We start from the raw sequence: 22,358 nt of genomic DNA on the forward strand, positions 1-22,358 counted from the left end.
AGCACCTGGCTTCAGCAATGTCCCCTTACCCCATACCTCTCTCACCAAGTGACTCCAGCCCCAAAACTAGCAGCAGCTGTTTCACAGCTTGGCCTCGGTTCTTAGCCTGGCCTCAGCTGGGCACCCCCAAGCCTAGCACAAGTAGTAGTCATCTGAAAACTGCTCTGTAGCTCATGCCAGGTGGCCCTGGGCAAAACAGAGGCTGCAGCTGACCTTGGCCTGCAACTCCCAAGAGGCCCCAGTGGGAAGCTTAAGACCACATGGAAGTATCACCACCCAACCACCTACACAAGCAACACACTTAAGGAGCGGGTCAGAAAGCAACAGGGCCCCACTGAAGTAAATCCTGCTCCATGGGGAGGGCCTCTGCACAGCTGATTGGAGCTTGGTGATCGCAGCCAGTCCTTGCAGCTGATCATCCTGGGGGAAATCCCTCCCACTGATGGGCCAACAGCAATAAATGCTCAACTGCAACAGGAGGGGTACACAGCCCACATGGAGGGTACACCTGGAGTGCCCAGCTAGAGTGATCAGGAAGGCTGTGCCTCTGGACCCTAGAGTACTGTGTCAGGCCACTCTACTAAGCCTAGGAGATGTTGCAGCTCTACCTAATTAATACACAGAAACAAACACAGGTAGGCTGTCAAAATGAGGAGACAAAGAAACATGTCCCAAATGAAAGAACAGAACAAAACTCCAAAAGAACTAAACAAAATGGAGACAAGCAATTTACTAAATGCAGAGTTCCAAACACTGGTTATAAAGGGTACTCAGTGAACTTAGTGAGAATCTCAACGACATGAAAAAAGACCAGTTGGAAATGAAAGACAGCCCTACGCAGTGTGGCTCAGTTGGTTGGAGTGCCATCCCATAAACAAGAGGTTGCAGGTTCAACTCCTGCTTAGGGCACATGCCCGGGTTGTGGGTTCAGTCCCCAGTGAGGAACAACCAATCGGTTTCTCTCTCACATCAATGTTTCTCTTTCTCTTGCCACCTCCCTTGCCCTCTCTCTAAAATCAATAAGCAAGTCCTCCAGTAAGGATAAAAAGAACAAAAAAAGAAAGGAAGGCTACACTAACTGAAATGAAGAATAATTTACAGGAAATCAATAGCAGAGAAGATGAAGTCAAGAATCAAATCAACCATATGGGAGGAGCCTCTGGCACAACTTTAAGCATACCAACATTCACATAACGGGGCACTGGGAGCAGAAGGAGAAGATAGAAATTGAAAACCTATTTGGAAAAAAAAACGATGACAGAAGACTTCCCTAACCTGGTGAAGGAAACAGATATACAAGTCCGGGAAGCACAGAGTCCCAAACAAGATGTATCCAAAGAGGCCACACCAAGACACATCGTAATTAAAACTCCAAAGGTTAAAGACAAAGAGACAATCTTAAAAGCAACAAGAGAAAAGCAATTAGTTACCAACAGGGAGCTCCCATAAGACTGTCAGTTGATTCCTAAACAGAAACTTTGCTGGCCAGAACAGAGAAGGGAATGGCAAGAAGTATTCAAAGTGATGAAAAGGAAGAACCTACAACCAAGATTATTCTATCCAGCAAAGCTATCATTTAGAGTCAAAGAACAGATAAAGAACACCCCAGACAAGAAAAAGCTGGAGTTCATCACCACAAAACCAGTATTATATGAAATTGTTAAGGATCTTCTTTAAGAAGAAGGATAAAATATATGAACAAGAAAATGGCAATAAATACATAACTATCAACAACTGAATCTAAAAAACAAAATAAATGAACAAGCAGAACAGAAACAGACTCATAGACAACATTTTGACAGTTACAACATGGGAGGGGAGTTGGGGGATGGGTGAAAAAGGTGAAGGAATTAAGAAGTACAAATTAGTTGTTACAGAATAGTCATGGGGTGCTCACTTCCGCAGCACATATACTAAAATTGGAATGACACAGAGAAGATTAGCATGGTCTTGCACAAGGATGACATGCAAATTTGTGAAGCGTTCCCTATTTTTTAAAAAAATAATAGTCATGGTGACGTAAAGTTATACCATAAGGAATATACTCAGTACTATTCTAATAACTATGTATGATGTCATACGGGTACAAGATTTATAGGGATTATCACTCAGTAAATTATATAATGTCTAATCACTGGGTCATACACCTGAAACTAATATAATAATCTATGTCACCTGTAATTAAAAAATAAATATTTCATAAAGTCAGAAATGGTAGAGACTTTAAGCATATTTAGTATAAGGCCATGGGATAAATTTTGTACAGATGTTATGAATGCTTTAAAACCAAAGTAATTTGGTTGTAGAAGGAGAGGCGTTATATACGTTCATTAAGCAAAGCTTAAAAGTGTTTGCTAAAGTAAAAGGTCCCTGTGAATCTGATACATTAAACCAAAGAAGGTACACAAAAAAGCAGTTGTTAGTTGCTAATCTTTCTTTACTTGTGCATATACAGACCTCTTCATCTAAAATACACTTACAAAGCTGTAACAGTACAAAAGAGCCCCTTTTGGGGTTAATGAAGAGGAATAGTGTCTGAGATAATATAAGAATCTCATTTATTACATAAAAACTGTGTATCTCCTATAAACAAGATTAAAGGAAAATGAAGTGTTTTTTTTAAATAGAGATCCTGTTAAATTCTGCTTGAATGTATTTGATAGGCATTTAAAACCAACATAGTATTGGTATGCACACAGATCAGTAGACCGAAACAGAACCCAGAAATGAATCCAAGTATACATAGGAACTTAATATAACAATATTTTGACAGTTACAAAAAGTTTATTTGTCTACAAAAGGCACTGGCATAACTGACAGTACAACTAGAGAAACATGTTAAATCTATACTTTATATAAAAATAAATTACATATAAATTAAATATTTAATGTAAAATATTAAAAAATGAAAATATTGAAAGAACCTTTGAGTAACTTTTACCTGGAATGGAAAAAATTTATAATGCAAAATGAAAAACCCAAAATCCATATAACAAAATTCACACAAATTGTTTGTCTGAGTTCTCATTTTCCTTAGCCAATAAAATGTTTTTTATTCCCACTTTAATTTCAGTGCCTTAGGACATGCACTGTCCAGTTCCCCGCAGTCTGCCTTTCCCCCTACTATCTTACATACTAAGCCTCTTTACACACATTAATGACACTGAAGTCAATCAAGCAGTTTACCTATACAGTAAAGAAAAAGATGTATTATATTAAATTTTCAATTTTTCTTGAGAAAAGGAATCATAAACAAAAGCTAAAGACAGATTGAGAGAAAATATCTGCAATCCATTTGTCAAACAAGGAGTATCTCCAAAATCCAAACAGCTCCACAAACTGATAGAAGACAATCCACTAGAAAAAATGACAAATTACAACTTTCCACCAAAAATACATTTTGAGCACATATGAAATATTTACAAAAATTGACCATAAGGAAACATATCCTCAAAAATTAAAGAAAGAAAATTAAAATTAAGCATAACAAAATCTAAAAAAACTACTTCAAATTAAAGTAACTGCTACTAGGAAATTATCTCTGTAATGAGTATATATGCCTTTATTTCATTTCTTTTTATATTTGTAGTTTATTCATTCAAAATGACTTAAAACACATTTTCAAGTGTTTGTAAATACTGTCGTTAAAAATCATTTTTGTTAGCTCTTCTTAATGCTCTTCTGACTTGTCTCTTTACATATTTGAAGTTGGACATTTCCAATAATTTCTTTGGTGTGTTTTAAATCCATCCACTTTAATTATTTCTATACTCAAAAAAAAATCTTTCACTATGTACATCCTTTCCAAACCAAACATCTAAGCAAGAAATAAAAGAAAATAAAGATGGGTACACTTGACTACATAAAACTATGAACATCATAATCAAGTTTTTTTAAAAACTGAGAAAGAAACATGCTACAGAGGTTTAATGGCGTTATGTAAGTAATCCTTACAAATCAATGAGAAAAGTGATCAAAGAACATGAGTAGGCATTTTACAAAAGAAATGCAAACATTCCCTAAAATGAAGACACAGTCAACATCATTAAATGAGAGAAAAGTAAATAAAAATGAAATATTGTTTCTTCCTTGTCAGACTGGCAAAAATTAAGATTGGCAATACTCAACTTTGGCAAGGACATAGAAGAAAGAATACCTAAGACTTTTTCCTTTTAAAGGACATGAGACACAACAGTAGGGTGTGTATCTAAGAATTCTATGGAACACTGTTAATAATAATGAAAAACAATTCAATAATATTAAAGGGATCTGATAAATACACTATGGTATTCATACCCAATAGAATAGTATGAAGACATTAAAAATTATATCCATGGCTTACATTATAATCTTAGCATTATATCCTGTTCATAGCAAAAAATGGACACTGGGTATTGGTTGAATAATTGATTATATCAATTTTTTATTTATTTTTAATGAATGATTGATTGAGTGTGTAGGTGGTAAGTGACTAATTGACTGAGTGACCCACTGAGTGGCTTGAGTTGCTGAATGATGAGCTAAATACTGTATTTTGCTGTGTATAATGCACACCCTCATCTTTGTGTGCATTATTCATGGGATTATTATACCCATGCATTATGCATATCCTTCTTTTTCCCTCAAAACTGTGGGCAAAAAGTGTTTATTACACAGAGCAAAATACAGTAATGAATGACAAACTAAATGATGACCCTAATCATTTCAAGCTGTATTTGAATTTGTCACTATACACAAACATCCAGAAAGATATTTAAACTTATTAAGCAAGGTTGGTCAATCAGACGCACTTGCAGCTCTATCTGCCCTTTTTGTTGATGAATGTAATTTTTTATCTTTTTTTTTAATCCTTACCCATAGACATGCTTAGAGAGGGGAAGACAGAAAGGGGAAGACAGAGAGCGAAAGAGGGAGAGAAACATCAATGTAAGAGAGAAACATCTACTGGTTGCCTTTCACACACCCCTAACTGGGGACCTAGCCTGCAACCCAGGCATGTGCCCTGATTGGGAATAGAACCCGCAACATTTTTCAGCCTACGGGACGACATTCTGACCAATAAAGCCACACCAGCCAGGGTGATTAATGTAATTTTTAAATGGCCAATATAGAAATGATCCCTGACTTAGAAATCACAGCATGGTTCACAGAAGCCAATGCTGGAATAAAACAGAGTCTGGAAATAGACCCAAATACATACATAATTTAAAACACTACCAGTTAACAGAAGTAGAGAAAAGGTGGGTTATTCAACACACAGGGTTGGAACAATGAAAAAACTAGTGAGGGTAAAAAGTTGGGTCCCTTCCTACACCTTACACCAATATGAATTCCAGATAAATCAAGAAAACATGGGAGAGTTTCAATATAATTTCAGAGTTAAGTGGGGAACTAAGTAGGACTTTTTTTTAAGTTGTAAAAGGAATGACTAACAAAAAGAACAACATAAAAACTAAAAATATATGCGTGACAAAAAATTTGCACTATAAGCAGAGTCAAAAAGATAAAAAGACAACCCAGGTAAAATATTTACAATTCACTTCACACAGAACTATTTTTCCTAGTCTAGAAAGAGCTCCTGATAGGGGAACTCAAGAGTGAAAGATTTTATCTTCAGCTGATATGCTTCAGTGACTAATACATGTGGAAGATGTCAGAGTGCATGACCTACATCAGGGATCCCCAACCCCCAGGCCACGGACCAGAGGGGTACTTGCCCATGGCCTGCTAGGAACTGGGCTATACAGCAAGAGGTGAGCTGCATGCCAGGAAGCGAAACTTTGTTTCCATTACCAACTGAACTCTGCCTCCTGTCTCCTTCCCACCCCCACCCATGGAAAAAAAATGTCTATTGTCTTCCATGAAACCTAAACCAGTCCCTGGTGCCTAAACGGTTGGGGACCCTTGACCTACACTACTCCAGGACGTCAACAAGCAATTCAACCTTTGTGTCCCAAGGGGTCTGCAAGAGATGGAGATGGTATATGAGCTCCAGGGAGGGAATGTGGGAGATGGAGATAAAGAATTGTTGATCAGCAGATATAGAAATACTAGGAAAATTGCTGCTGGACTGCAACTCTTTACCAACTTTTTTCCAAACCCCTTACCTACCCCTTTCATTCTCCCTAAAAAATGGTCAGCTTGAGACGAGATGTTAAGACAGTTTGTGAGGGCACATAATCGGCCATCTTCTCTGATCACCAGCATCTGAGTAAAGTGCCCATAGAGATTCAATCCTTGTCTCTCCTTGTCTCTACTTATTGGTACTTGTAGTGACCAGCAGCACAAATACCAACTTTCCCAGTTTCACTCCCACAAATCATAGTAAAAGGTCAACAATCAGACAGAAAATGGGCCAAGATATGAGTGAACAGTTCCCAGAAAAGAAAAACTCAAAGCAAATTAAAACTATGAGATTCCATTTTTCACATCTCAAATTGACAAATATCAAACCATCTGAAAATAAGTGTAGAAAAGTATAAGCTGGCATTTCTCTGGAGACCCATCTGGCAATATTTACTGAAATTAGTAACACATACCACTTTTGAATCAGCAATTCCTGTATGTAATCTAGAGTTATGCTCCTACACATGCAAACTGACCTATGTACAGAGAAATTTAATATATTTTTAAAAACATTATTTATTTATTTTTAGAGAAGGGAGAGAGAAGGAGAAAGAGAGGGAGAAAAACGTCGATGTGTGACAAAAACATTGATCAAAAGCACTCCAACTGCGGACTGGCCCAGAACCGAGGCATGTGCCCTGACCGGGAATCAAACTGGTGACCTCTGGCTTTGCAGGCTGATGCTCAACCAACTGAATCACACTGATCTGGGCTTTAATACGTTTTGAAATCTAAAACATTTTAAATGTCACCTGTTCAGAGTAGATAAAATTTTTGAGAAAATAAAAACAGAAAAATACAGACAACCCTTTCAAAGAGTTTTGCTCTAAAGGGAAGTGGAAAATGCATCAGTAGCTAGAGGAGAATGTGTCAATTAATGGTATTAAATTGGTAATTGACAAACTACTGTATTTTGCCATGTATAATACACTCCTGTGTATAGTCTGCACCCACATTCTATGCACATTATACACAGGATTATTATACCCATTATTATATCCATGGTATGTAATCATTATACCCATATATAATACTCATCCTTATTTTTTCCTTAAAAATTTGGGCAAAAATGTGCACATTATACATGACAAAATATGGTAATGTTCACAGGTCAAATTCAACCAGTTGCCAGCATGTAAATAAACCTTTGCAAATTCTTTATTTTTGCATTGTCCTTGGTTGCTTTTTCATCACAAAGGCAGAACTGAGTAGTTGCAATAGGGATAATCTTGCCAGCAAAGCCTAAAATATTCGCAATCTGGCCCTTCCTAGAAAAACTTTGCCAACCCTGGTTCACATCAGTGATTCTCACAGTCTGATCCTCCAATCAACATCATCAGCCATCACCTGGGAACTTGTTAGTAATGCAAATTCTCATGTCCCACTCAAGATCAACTGAAACAGAAATTCTGGGAATGGGGCCCAGCAATTTGTGTTACAATCAAACCTCCAGGCAATTTTGAAAAGAACCTCTAGGTTAGGGGACAGTTCTAGAATAGCCAGGAACAGATGAGGACCCATCTGAGGTTTGAGTTCACAAATATAAAAGGCATTAAGGAGATTTAATTGAAGCCTAATAAGCCTCAAGGAGGCTGTCAGAAACGGCTTAAAGGAAAGTAAGGAAAATACTACTGAAGGCTGAATTAGAGATCCTTGTCATATAGTAATGGAAAGTTTGGCAAAACTATCACCTACAGTATTATAGAAAATAAAATATATACAGTAGACTCTTTAACAACACAGGAGTTAAGGGTGCTGATTCCTGTGCAGTCAAAAATCTGCGTATCACTTTGGACTCCCCCAAAACTTAACTATTAATAGACTACTGTTGACCAGAAGCTTCACCAATAACATCGTCAATTAACACATACTTTGTATAAGTTTTATATACTTCATTAAGAAAGTGTTAAGGAAATTATAGGGAAAATACATTTATAGTACTATATTGATAAAATACATTTATCACTACAGTAAGTTTATGTCATCTGATTATTTACTATTCATTAAGTGGCAGTGGATCATCATCAAGGTCTTCATCCTTGTCTTCACATCTAGCAGGCTGGAGAGGAGGAGGGGGCACTGGTCTTGTGGCCTCAGGGGTGGCAGAGGCAGAATACATGGAAAGAGAAACAGGAGAGAGGCTCCACTGATGTAACTTTATAGAAATACATCATAATTCATCTAACTTTTTTGTTTTTTCATTTCTCTAAAAATGTTTCTACATAGTTCCAACCCTCCAGGCAATTCTACCATCCACCTTACTTCCAGTGTCAGTATCATAGAAAGGTTCATGTCATAAAAGAAGTCAAAAGCAGTCCTGAATAATCGGAACCCTTCTGTCAGACTGTCTAATGTCTGTTTTCTGGCTCTGCTTCTTCTATATCTTTTTCCTCACATATGACACAGGTTCTGAAGCACTGCTCTCCATCAAGTCATCTTCTGTTAATTTCTCTGGTGTGGTGCCTATCAGCTCTTGAATTCTTCCAGGATTCATATCTTTAAAGTTTTCAATCTCCTGATTTCCTTGATTGGCTTTGTCATAACTCCTGTGAATTCACACACAACATCTGGACAGTTTTCTCCAGCAGGAACTTATTCAGGCTTGATGACTTTCAAAGATTTTTTTTAACAACAATGGCATCTTCAATGGAGTATAATCCTTCCAGACTTTCATGATGTTCTCTCTATCGGGGTTCTCTTCTATAGTGTTGACAATCATTTCCAGGTCTTTATGACTCCCTGACAAAGAGGCTGAATTAGAAACAATGTGTTTTAGGGGCAAGACCATTTGATGCCTTTGATGTTGAACTCATGGGGTGGCCAAGGGCATTGTCCACTAGAAAAAGAACTTTAAAGGCCAGTCCCTCACTGGCAAAGTACAATACTTTCTGACTTCGGGAACAAAGCATCAAAAAAGCCAATCCAGAAAAAGGGTTCTCATTGTCCAGGCTTCCTTGTACAACCAAAAGCCTGGCAGCTGGTGTTTCTCTTTTTTCTTCAAGACTCTCGGGTTAGCAGCTTCATAGAGAGGGGCAGTCCGGATCATAAACCCAACTGCTTTTGCACAAAACAGCAGAGTTAGCCTATTGTTGCCTGAAATCCTGATGCTCATTTCCTCACTAATACATGTCCTTTGTGGCATTTTCCCAAATAGGGCATTTTTGTCTGCATTAAAAACTTGTTCAGGCAAGTATCTCTTCTCCTCAATAATTTTCTTAACGATGTCTGGGAACTCATCTGCTACTTCTTGTTCAGCAGAAGCTGTTTCTCCGGTTACCTTGACATTTTTTATGCCAAATTTCTTTCTAAAATTGTCAAACCATCGTTATGCTAGCCTTAAATTCTATACTTTCTTTTTGCTTTAAGTTGTCATATAATCACTTTTGCATTTTTTTGGATTATATTATAGTCCATGGTTATGCCTTTCTTATAGCAATTCTGCACCCACATAAAAGGTGAATTTTCAATATGAGATAAAAGTGTATTTAGCAAAAAGTACAAAGTTTTGTACCTGCTGGTGTAGCTGCAGCAACAGCTTCACAAATTTTTTTTACAGTGGTCTTTATGCTAGATTCATTTATCTTGAAATGGTAGGCAACTGCAGCTATACACTTCAATTTGCAGTACAGTGGTCCCTCGCTATATTGCGGTTCACTTATTGCAGCTTCATTGTATCATGGGATTTTTAAAAAAAATATATCTAATTCTGTATCATGGAGTTTTTGCTATATACAGGATTTTACAGTATATAGGTATTTATACAATACTTAAGATTTTAATTATTTTTGCCTAAAAATTTAAAACCATATAAAAATATAAAAAATGTTAATTCAAACATATTAAAAGAATATTAAATCAAAATAAAATACAGTATGTATTTCATCAGCGGACGAATACCGAACTGTACACAATAGAAATGTAGTATGTCACTACTGCTTGCGCAAATTTGCCAATGTGAGATTGTACGCGGCACACTATTGGTTGATGGAATGGAAGGCAACCAACCATAACACTGTGTTCTGTATCCTGGGCACTGATTGGCTCCGGGACCCTATCATCAGCCTGTTTGCTCTCCTGCACAGTGCCCATCTGTTCAGCATCTCTCCTTGTCTACTTCACATAGAGGTCTGATTGCTGCGCTTAGTATTATTCTGCAGTGTTGTGTTTTTGTGAAATTTTCGTAAAAGTTTGAATTTCTTTTAAGCCCTATGATGCCACCCAAATGTTCTGCACTTTCTAAGGCTTCGGGCAGTGAACCCAAGCACCAGAGGAATATGCTTACCATCAAAGAAAGGGTGGAACTTCTTGACATGTTAAAGGAAGGCAAAAGCTACGCAGCTGTAGGCTGCCATTACAGGATCAACCAATCTACTGTTCGCTACATGTAAAGTAAGATGAGAATATTAGGTCTATGGCAACAATGACTTTTAACAAGACTTCAAAGAAGGTGGTCACTTCCTGCAATAAGGCCATTGTGAGGATGGAGTCTGTATTGGCTTTGTGGATAAATGACTGCAGGAAGAAGAATATCTCACTGGATACCAACACCATCCAGACAAAGGCCAAGAAACTTTATGATAGTTTTGCAGAAAGCACGGACGTTCATGACGATGACGAGGATGAAAACAAGGACGACAACACAGAAGCAGGACCATCAAGAGCTTCTCCCACCAGACCAACCCCATTCAGTGCCAGCAAGGGCTGGTTTGACAAATTTCAGAGATGCTTTGGACTAAAGAGTGTTTCTCTGCATGGAGAAGCTGCCTCTGCAGATAAAAAGCAGCACCAGCAACTCCCGATAACTATGTTCATCACTGGGATGAAGAGATCAGTTACACCTATGCCTTTAGTGGAAATAGAAGTTATAGCCCAGGGCAAAGATACTGCACCACCTGATGAAGCACCTGATGTAGTGGTGCCTTCAGAAGAGCTGTAATGCTCTTCTTGGCTGTGCAGTACATTCATCTAATCATCATCACCTTCATCGCATTCAGTACTGCACAGCTACATAATTCATGATCTTCATCATTCAAGTTGTAGTATACTTCACTGGTGAGTACCCATACAGAATTGTATATGTTGTTAAAATTACATAGGTTTAAGAGTGTAAAAAGTGTTTAAGAGCATATGAAGTGTTTATAAGAGTGTGGGAAAGGTTTACAGGAGTGTGGGAAGGGTTTATAAAGCTTTAAAATATATATAAATAATAAATATAACGCCGCTACTTCGCAGATTTGCACCTATTGCAGGGGTCTCTGGAACGTAACTCCTGCGATAGGTGAGGGATCACTGTACATACAAAGCAATTCAACTTCTTGTTAAGAGCATTTCCAACATGGCACTCTGTATGAGTGGCATGGTGTTATTAAACGTTCATAGTATTGCAATAAACAATGAAAAATACACAAGAACCACAAGAGATCACTTTGACTGTAATATGCAATTGTGACTAGAGACGAATTCCTTGCATGGAGATGATTAAGGTCACACATTTTAAGCAGATCCTTACAACACTCAAGCTCACCACAATAGCAACAGAAGGTAGTTTTGAAATTATTACAGGAGTACAGTATGTACTATAGTTAACTTTTGCATCTTTATTTTATTTACTTTTATCTCAACAGCGAATATTGCCATGCACAGTCTGTGTTTGTGTGCCTAAGTTTGGTAAGTATTAACTTTCTATAATTTGTGTACATTTTATGTTACTATCATAAAATGATAAAATAGATTAGTATCTACATATATTTATGCATTCGTGGCATACCTAACCTTTTCTTAATTTTATAAATATTTCTAAGCTACACAGCTTATCTGCAAGTTTTTCAAATTATCACAAATCTCCAAAAATTTTTCCAATATATTTATTGAAAAAAAACTACATAAAAGTGGACCCATGCAGTTCAAATCAATGTTGTTCGAAGGTCAACTGTACTTAAGGAATTAAGGAGATTCTATGTAAAGTGTTGAAGAAGCAGTTAACTTCTTCTAGCTACCTTAATAATTGAGAGAGCAAAGACAGATGAACTAAAGAATGAGTTATTTACTTTTTGAGTAGAATTTCAAGGAAATGTAAAGGGCTCAAAACAGTCTTGTCTGTCAGCAAAGTGTTCTTGAAGTAAGAAAGGGTCTCAGAGTAAAGATTAATCTAGACTGGGACTGTGAGACCCATTCTTAAAACCTTAGCAAGATCTAAGTCAGCACCTTATAGATCCTTTCAGACACAAGATTTAACAAGATCTTGAGTTTTGTTACATGGCAGCTCCACAGGGAGGTTAAGGTAGGAAAAAAATTCTATAAAAGATTTGTGGGTATGGCTTTTGTCTCATGAAGTCAGTTATGAACTACTACACAGGAAGTCCATAAGTTTTTAAAGGCATTATATTAGCTTAGTATGAAAAGGACAGTAACTATATAAAATAAAAGGAGGCCTTTGGACCTTAAACCACACTATAGACAAAAAGCAAGCTCAGAAGATTACTCAGTTGCAAACAAAAATAAACTCTTCTGGAGGAAAAAAATGGGGTAATTCAGAAGGTGAAACAAAGACCAAAAGAAGCAGCCAGGGCCCACTAAGAACAACTAGGTAATAGGACTGAGCCCCAATCAAGAAAATACCTAGCCAGGTATTTTACATGTGCCTAGACAGGTTTTAGAATTGCTAGACTATCTTGTGCCTTCCTAATCCCTCTGTTTGTACAGGAATGACTACTGTGGTTTACATGTGCCTTTCCAATATTGTATGTTAATTATGTGGGAACATTACTTGTCTCTTCATAGGTCTTTAGATAAAGAGCAATCATTCTCAAGAAATCAAACCCGAAGACCCTGATCTGGACCTAACTTAGATGATGACATACTGGATTTTCAGCTGTCACAATGGGTTGTGAATTTAGAGGTCTCTGAGGAGGAGGTTAGTGTCTTTTGCATGTAATTTGGTGTAGGAGGGATGTGAAGTGTGGCAAAACGGTAAACTATGGCAACAGTATTGTCCAAAGATAGCCATAACAATATTCTAGGACCCTGGCCAGGTTGCTCAGTTGGTTAGACCAATATCTCAATACACCAAGGCTGTGTGTTCAAGCCCCTGGCAGGGAACATACATATAAAAATCAACCAGTATACAAAATTAATATCCAGAGTCAGATGCATTTTTACATGCCAATAATGAACAAAGAGAAACTAAGAAAACAATCCTACTCACAATTGCTTCAAAAAGAATAAAAAACCTAGGAATAAACTAACCTGTGATGGTAAAAGACCTGTACCTAGAAAATTGTAAGACACTGAATACAGAAACCGAAGATACAAATAAGTGGAAGCACATACCGTGTTCATGGATAAAAAGAATTAACATCATAAAAATAGCCATACTACCCAAAACAATCTATAGATTCAATGCAATTCCTATCACCATTCCAATGACATACCATATTTTGCCATGTATAATGTGCTCCCAAGTATAATGCACACCCACATTTTTGTATTCATTATACACAGGATTATGATACCCATTATTATACCCATGGTATGTAATAATTATACCCATGTATAATGCACAGCCCTATTTTTCCCTCAAAAAGTTGGGCAAAAAAGTGCTCATTATATACAGCAAAACATAGCACATCAAACTAAAAAGTTTTTGCATAGCAAAGGAAAACATCAACAAAATAAAAAGATGACCCACAAAATGGAAGAATACATTTCACTGATACATTTATTAAGGGGTTAATATTCAAAATGTATAAAGAACTTACAAAATTCAATACCAAAAAATAAACAACCCAATTTAAAAAAATTGGCAAAGGACCTGAATAGACAGCTCTCCAGGGTGGACATACAGATAGCCAACAAACATATGAAAAGATGGCTCAACATCACTACCCATCAGAGAAACACAAATTAAAACCACAATGAGATACCATCTCACATCTGTCAGAATGGCCATCATCAATAAATCAACAAATAAGTGCTAGCGAGGATGTGGAGGAAGGGGAACCCTTCTGCACTGTTGGTGGGAATGCAGATTGGTGCAGCCACTGTGGAAAGCAGAGTGGAGATACCTCAAAACATTAAAAACAGATCTGCCTTTTGACTCAGTGATCCCACTTCTGCGAATATATCCAAAGGAACCCGAAACACTAATTTGGAAAAACATAAGCACCCCTATGTTCATTGCAGTGCTATTTACAATCACCAAGATATGGAAGCAGCCCAAGTGTCCATTAGTAGATCAGTGGATGAAACAATTATGGGACATTTACACAATGGAATACTACTCAGTTACAAAAAAAGAAGAAAATTTTACCATCTGTGACAGTATGGATGCACCTTGAGAACATTATGCTAAGTGATATAAACCAGTCAGAGAAAGACAAATACCATATGATTTCACTCATGTGGAATCTAGTGAACAAACTGAACTAACAAGCAAACTAGAGACAGACTCATAGACAGAGAGCAGGATGACAGCTAAGGTGGGTGGGGGAGCAAGGTTAGGGGGTGGAGGGATTGAGCAAAAAGGAAAAAAGACTCATGGACATGGACAAGAGTGTGGTGATTAATGGGGGGAGGGGAGTGAGTATAAAGGGATTAAATGATAATGGAAAAATACAATAAAAATAAATTTAAGAAAAAGAATGAACCAACAAATGCATAAATAAGTGGAACAACAAATTGATGTTTCTTCCACTCATTCAAATTAATACAATATTTTTAAATCATCACCTCCCATCCCATGTTTTCTTCTACAATGTGACCTTGCCAGCCCCTAATTAATAAATGGAGTCTAATCCTCAGTATCACCCCCACTGCCATGTTCACTAAAACACTGGCTTTTAAACTCTAACTCACCATGTAAGAAAGTCAACCCTCTTGAGGTCCCCATATTGTAAGGAAATCCAGGCCACACATACATGCTCTAGTTAACAGCCCCAGCTGAGATCTTGGTCAACTGCCACCATTAACTACCAGTCATATGAGTAAAGACACCTCCAGATGATTCCAGTCAGGCAGGGATAACCCACCTTCAGGTTATCCCCAGCCAACAAGTCTTCCCAACTGAGGTCTTAGACATTATGAAATAGAAACAAGCCATCACTGGTGTGCTCTATTTGAATTATTGACCCATAATATTTGTATCTGTGAATCTAATAAAGTAGGTATTTTACATCAACAAGTTTTGGGATAGTTATGCCACAGAGCAATAGCAACCAGGCTACATACAGATGAAAATGATCTGGTAGAGACAAAAACAGAAAATAAAAAGAAGGAGAAATACAATTGCAAAACCCTTAAATACAAAAGGGATGGATTCCTCTACACAAGTAGATGGAGAAGCCTTAGATGCGACACTGAACAGTTCATTCATTGCAAAGGGGAAAAGGGCAGAATGCAGGTACAGACACAGTGAGGGTGGAGGGTCTATGGTAGAATGTAATTTACAAGGTATAGAGGTAATGCCAGACAACACTGTTATGAACTTTATACACATTTTACCACATGAGTCCACCCTTTTAAAATAAAGTTTTTTAAAAAACATTTAGTCCATTCCTCACTTTCTAAATATGGAAAATATAAGGTTCAATGATTAAGTGACTAGCTCAAAATCACACACCATGTTGGCAGCAGAGTCAGTCCCCGATCATGTTTCCAAAGCAGTGTACTTCCTCACATCACAGTACCTTTCATGTTACGAAAATATTACCTAGTGGCACTATATTTCATAATCAGAGTTTATTAAGCTAAAATCATTTAGTAAGCAATAATGAATACTCTACTCCCAAGGACTGATATAAAAAATGCAAGCTGAAGGATGTCCTTGGGAAAATTAAAAGACGCATTCAAGCAAAACAAATAGTCCATGGACTATCCCCACCTAGTTTATCTCTGGTAGCTATACTGTACAGGCTTCAAAAACAGACAATGCTTTCCTTTCCCCTTTCCAATTCTCCAATCCTGAACACTCTTTACGAGGCTAACTTCAGTTTTAAGTTATCTACCAAGAATTTCTCCTTCCTTTTAAAAACTTATGTTATCACTTTATTCAGATTTTACCAGTGGAATATCACCCAAAAACCACTTGTCTAACCCACTAGATCACTGAACATCTACTTATTCAAATAGCACAAATGCAAGGCTAATGTCTACAAGGAATAGCAGTACCTATGTAGTATAAAATGAAAGGACACAGAATGATGATGAATATTCTCAAAAATACCTCCCAGTCTTTATTACACCCAAAATTCTCATCATTAATCTCCATGATAAAAGCCCTGTATAGAAGTCTCCACTGTTCAGCCAACTGTCAAATCCAATGATCATCTATCATACTAGAAAGAACAAAATATTAACACCAGTTATTTCTGCATGAGGATGCTATAAGCAATTTTCTTCTTTCTTCTTTTCTAGATTTAATGCCAGGTAAAACACTAGTACACATTTTTAAGACCTTTTTTCAGTTCTGATTCTTCTCATTTGTTGGCATTGATCAACAATGATCAACATGTTAATCATTCTCACCTTAACCTACCCTTTCACTTGCTTCTCATGCTAACTGCCCCTTCTTTGTCTCCTTTGCCAATTCTTCTTTCACCCACTCTCTAATTACAGGCATTTCCCAAGGCTCAATCTCAGGTCTACTACTCTTTACTCTGAGCACCATGATCCAAGCCTTAAATTTCTCTGCCAAGTTCTAGTGATGTGTCCCACTGTCTGGCTATTTTTCACTTGACTATCCCACTGTCCCCTCAAACTCAACATATCCAAAATATAAGTCCAGCTTATATCTGTATCTCCTCAACCAGCTACTAATACATACCTTCATACCTATCTCTGTCAATACTGCCATTAATAAAATTCTAGCTCTTTCTTTGTCACTAACTAGCTGAGTAACTTCAGACATATTTTTAAATCTCTCTGGGTCTCCTATTCCTAATTCGGAAAATGTATACATTGTGGCCCAGATGTTCTCAAATATCTTGGAGTTGCAACACTTCATTTCCTCTGTCACTGAAGATCTAAACCTCCAGGTCATCTCTGATTACTCTTCTCCACCCCACCACACCCCATCCCTGCCCTATCCTCCTTCCCTATCCTATCCATAATGAAGTCTTGTGTGACACCTCTCCAGTCTTATTTCCACTAAGTGCAAATCCTCATTACTTCAGGCCTAGCATTGGTGCCTCTCTGATTTTCCTAAAATACTTTTAGCAATCTCTTTCTTAATACAAAAATTACGATAGGTAAAGCTTCTACTACTTACGGATTAAAGTACATTCTTCTCATGCCAGCTCTTAAAAGGCATACATAATCTAATTCCAACATACATTTTCAACCTGGTTTCTTACTACTCTCCTACACAAACCTTCATTTCAGTCAAATTTTTTTATGTACTGTTTTTTTAATGTATCATGCATATCCTGCCTTTGTTTACCACCTATATAAGTTCATTCCTCTGAAGCAAAATCAAATCCTACCTAGATTTGATTCTACCTCCTCTCTGGAGCCTTTTATGCTCACTTCAACTCTAAGTGACCTCAAATGTCTGTAACTCTCATTACTTATCTCCCCAAGTGAAAGGGATCTATTTTATATTTCTCTGCATCTCTTTTGAACATAGCAACACACCTATAACATTGTAGGCATTAATAAATATTTGTTTGGTGATTGACTAAAGTTCCTTTTTAATACATAGCATTTACTGAATGTTCCCCATGTGCTTAGCACTCTGTGCATTTGTGCCTTTTAATCTAGGTATTGCTCATCAAAGCATATACAACCAATTTAAAAACATATGGTTAACATCAGGAAAGTAACTATCAAACAACAAAAGCATGCCCAGTTCTTTCATTTTAAAACTAATCTTGTTGCTCATTTGTCATTCTCGTCAACAGTACTGATCTTCTAGTATTTTTGACCATCTCCTCAAACTCAACATGTCCCCCGCAAAAATCATTAGTTCATATCCCTTTGTAATTTCCTTCTCTCCTGGTTATATAGGATTTAAATTAGGCACCATTTTAAAACTACCTCTTTCATTTACCACTTATATTAACCCATTCAAAGTGTCCTGTCCGCATTTCTGTTATCACTAACATGATCAGATGGAACTAACTGATCAATAATTGCATCAATAATTTTGGTAGAGAGGAGGGTCAATTATTGACCAACATTAAAAAAAATGTAGTTTTTCCATTAAAAATAATTTTTTAATCAGAAAAGCCAACCAAAAGCTAAGGCAGAGGCTCTCCAACTTTCTCCATTCAGGAACTCCTCAGTCTTTGTAATTTTTTTCCAGGACCCCTAGGCAAAAAGAAACACTTAAGTGGGCAGGTTCAAACCATTTAAATGTTAATGTCCTTCCAATGTAGTGCTTGTTGGGCACTGTGTATCTCCTCAAACTTAGGAATGAAATCAGACAACATCACACTCTCATTGCCTTTATCATTGATTTTCATGTAGTATTTGCTTTTTATCAGAGCAACCTCTGAAAACACAGCTTTGCAAAGATATGACATTGTAGAAAGAAATGCATCAATCTAATGTTGAAACTGTGAACTACTTCAAATGAATAGTTCAGGACTGAGTTCACTAGTGCCCTGGGGCACCTCAGCTCACAATTTGGGAAACTGTGCGCTGGGAGCAAAAAGAAGGGGTCTAAAACAAGACACCCCCCACCAACCAAAAAAAAAAAAAAAAGCAATGTGGGAGGGGCAAAAGAAAGTTCTTAGCACAATTAACCACAAGAGGGCAGCACAATAGTTGTTAGGGGCAGCTTATGGGGGTGGGGGTGTCAAAGCAGTAAGTACAACCTTTCCATAAAAAAGCTATAAAACCCCTTAACTAGTTAAAAACCTAAAAGTCCTTTTTCTCCTTATACTAAAGAGGAAGAAACACTGGTCACTGGCAGATCGCCTTATGCAGAGTCATTCTGCCCTTCTCCGAATCTCCTTGGCCTGCCAAGCCAAGATAGCAGCCAAGACTTTTATAGAGGCCAAGCAATTTACCACTTTGCATGCATAATCATATTCAATCTTCACAACAATCATAAGAAAAGTGAGGCTCAAAGAGATTTTAAATAATACAACACCAGGATTCCAACCTAGATCTGACTCCCAAGCCGGTGTGGTTTCCTATTCTGCCTCAAAAGCACCCCACATTTCAGTAATAGCCAGGTAAAAGCAGAGAAAGATATCCCTTCCCATACCCGAGACACCTGTCTCAAATCACGAGGAAAAAAAAAAAACAACAGTACATGATCCTTAAATGGTCCCTAAAACATAATGAACTCCAAACACAGGACATTCAATTAGAGCAAAAACAAGCATTATGTGCTTATCTAGTCAGCAAGTATGACAGCTTTCCTATACAGGTAAATACATATACTATAAAGGCAAGTGTTGGACACATCCAGTTTGCAGTTGTTTGTTACACACTAACATTTATGTGCATATGCAAAGGATTCTCCCACTTTAAGTGTAAAAGGTGAAGGGGGTGGAGAAAGGGAGGCCAAAGGTTGGTTATTCATCTTCAGATCTGCTGGCTGTCGTATCAGAATATTTGCAGTAGCCCAACAACTCACTTGTATAAGCCTATTATGAAACCAAAAGCAATTGTCATCTCCCATTTCCACTTCTGGTTTCCTTCTCCACCCTTCTCCTCCCCACTGTGCATGACACACCTCAGCTGCTTCTATCCTTTCATTCAGAGAAAAGGAGTTTCTCCTGACAGATTAATAATCACCGGAAAGCAAACTGGGTAAATTCAACCGACACAGCAAATTTAGGCAGATAAAACCATCCAGGAAGCATTCAGTGTGGTAGCAGAAACACCAGCAAGAACGGCTAACATGTTCTCTCAATTTGTACCTCTGAGTACTGGAAAATGTTCCTCTTGGAAAGATTAAGAATCTCTGGCTGCTTGAAGAGAAAGGGTACCTGACAACATTTTTTTCTCCAAAGCCCTATTATTGTATAATCAGCAGAGAAAGAAACAATGAATGTTTCTGCGGATCCAAGGGCAACAATAAACACCCTCAAGATACTCTCCCAGACAAACATTAAAAGTTCAGCACTGCCTTTCTCAGGAGAGTAAGAAACCATGAGCCCTGCCTGTCTATACACGTTCCCAACCTTCCTGTGCTCCCACTCACAGCTCGTGATACCCTCATCTTTACTGCAGCAATAAAGGCCGGGATGCATACCCACCTTCGCGGGAAGGGGAGGAAGGGCCTCTTTTTCTGCAGAAGAAAAACAGTTCACATCTTGTTCCCTTGCCTGTTTCTGAAACCTGAAGAAGAGAAAAAGCAGGTACTACCGCAGAAATCCAGGGGAAATGCATGTCCTTTTCCAGTTTGTTTGGATGTCTGGAAAATTTTAAAGAGGGATAAGTACTAAAGGGTGAGGGTGGATATCAGGCTCACATGGATGCAAATACCAACAGCAAAACACCAAAACACTCCGTTGTTTCCCCATAAAGAGGAAGATTTTCTTGCTGTCAAGTTTACTGCCAGAAGCAGGGGGAAAGCGGAGACCACGATGTGGGAGGGTGGTGGAGAGACACCGGCAGTCCCCCACCCAGGACTAGACAGCAATAATACTGCCAGCTGCACAGATCTGGCGATGAGGACGCGCCCCCAAGCCCACAGGGGCTGCTCCTACCAGGTGCTTCCGGCCGGCCAAGATCCGCCAAGCCCCGAGAGCGGGTACGGGTCCGAGCGTCCGCCAGGCTGGGGCGCTCCAGTGCGATTTCGGCTCCCCCTCACATCCCTCGGCGGCGAGGACCCGGCCTTTCCCTGAGCCGCGGGAGCAGCTCGTCTCCCCGACGTGCACCGCAAGTCCGGGCCCAGGAGCCGAGTGGTCGAGGCGGCTGCGCGAACTCCCGAGCGAGCCGGCCGCGGGCCCAGCCGGTCAGCGCCCAGGGAGGCCGTTACTACAGCCCCTGCTGCCCCGTCCTGCTCCTCTTCCTCTCTACTTCCTGCAGTGCCCACCACTCTTACTTCAGGCAGCCGGGAAGCCCGTCACAGTAGTCGTCTCCACCCTCGCCCGGGCCACCCAGTTTCCGCAGAGCCGCAGGCGACACTAGGACTTAGTCTACCGGCTGGCCCTCTGTCGGGCAGCCTATCCTCCGCTCACCGAGGCAAAGTCTGAGCCAGGCGAGGACGGGAGTGGGGAACTGGCGCGCTCCCTGGACTGCGCGTGCGCCGCTCCACCCGCGCCGCGCGTATCCTGGCGCGCGTCGCCCGGCCCACCACGGAGGGGTACTGTGGACCTCGGTCTCCCGCGAGGCCGGCGGGTACCCACGGAGATTCCTGGGATGGCCCCTGGGCCGGAGCGGATGGAGAAGCTGAACTAGAAGGGGTAGGGGGACGGCCCTCCCCAAGATGGGCGTCTGTGTGCGGCCTACTGCTGCGGAGGCGACTGGGAGTGAGTCAGCCCAAAGAGGAAGGCGCCTCCTGCGCGCAGTCTAGCTCAGCACAGACTTTCCCCGCCCGCGCACGGCTCTCTCCTTCCTGACTTTGCTTCCACGTTCCAAGTCCAGTAAACCTGCACTTCCCCAGTCTCCGCCTCGAGACCGAGGGTTGGGGCAACGCATTTATCCGCGCCGTATTGCGCCAGTGCAGCCCCAAGCACCCAAGCTAGAAAGCAGTGAGGGTGGGGTGGGGCTCCCAGCTGCCTGAGAATTGACGAGGCCTGTGTGAATGAGTACAACTTCCATCGTCCCAAAGAGCTTCATTCATCCATTCAACAAATATTTACAGAGCACCTACTAGGTGCCAGGCTGTAGGATCCCAAGGATGCTATGTAATCACTAACTGCCTACTTCTTGCGTACTGGAGTAATATTCTGATAAAGTGACAAAAATGCCTTAAATGTATAACGTGCGGGTGTATAATTGCCGCTAGAAGAAATAATGCAAAGTGAAGGAGTAGAAAGAGAGCAGACGGTGTGCTATTTTACTTAGTGTTGCCAGGAAAGACCTCCCAGAATAACTAGCCTTTCAGCAGAGATCCCAAGGATGAGAATGAACCAGTCCTGTGACTATCTTGGAAAAGAGTTTCAGGCAGAGGGACTATCAAAGAGGCAAAGACCCTCAGAAGAGGATGTGCTTGGTAAGTTCAAGGACCAGGAAAGAGGTCATTGTGGCTGAAGGACAGTGAGTGAGGTGGCAGTGGTAAGAGGTGAGGTCAAATACGTAGGCTTTCACTGACAGTGTGGGGCCCTTTTCACATA

General features: G+C 39.4%; 1 protein-coding gene and 1 non-coding gene across 3 annotated transcripts in view; one reads left to right on the forward strand and one right to left on the reverse strand.

The window, feature by feature from the left end:
* Positions 1-21,688, reverse strand: part of JAK2 (Janus kinase 2) — a 92,856-nt gene extending 71,168 nt beyond the window's left edge. The window contains exons 1-2 of one of the 2 annotated variants that reach the window (XM_045840521.1): positions 20,787-21,675; positions 20,334-20,415 (exon numbers count right to left, since the gene is read on the reverse strand). The gene's annotated coding sequence lies outside the window, so the exon portion shown is untranslated. Of the gene's footprint in view, positions 1-20,333; positions 20,416-20,786 lie in introns of both variants that reach the window. The other variant, XM_045840522.1, reaches the window with a different exon arrangement.
* LOC123820343 lies at positions 1,890-1,995 on the forward strand. Its single transcript, XR_006785959.1, has one exon. It is a non-coding gene; the product is annotated as a U6 spliceosomal RNA (small nuclear RNA).
* Positions 21,689-22,358: the final 670 nt, after the last annotated feature.

Source organism: Phyllostomus hastatus, unplaced genomic scaffold (genome assembly GCF_019186645.2).
Source record: "Phyllostomus hastatus isolate PE091 unplaced genomic scaffold, TTU_PhHast_1.1 phas_contig_34, whole genome shotgun sequence".
Taxonomy (NCBI): Eukaryota; Metazoa; Chordata; class Mammalia; order Chiroptera; family Phyllostomidae; genus Phyllostomus; species Phyllostomus hastatus.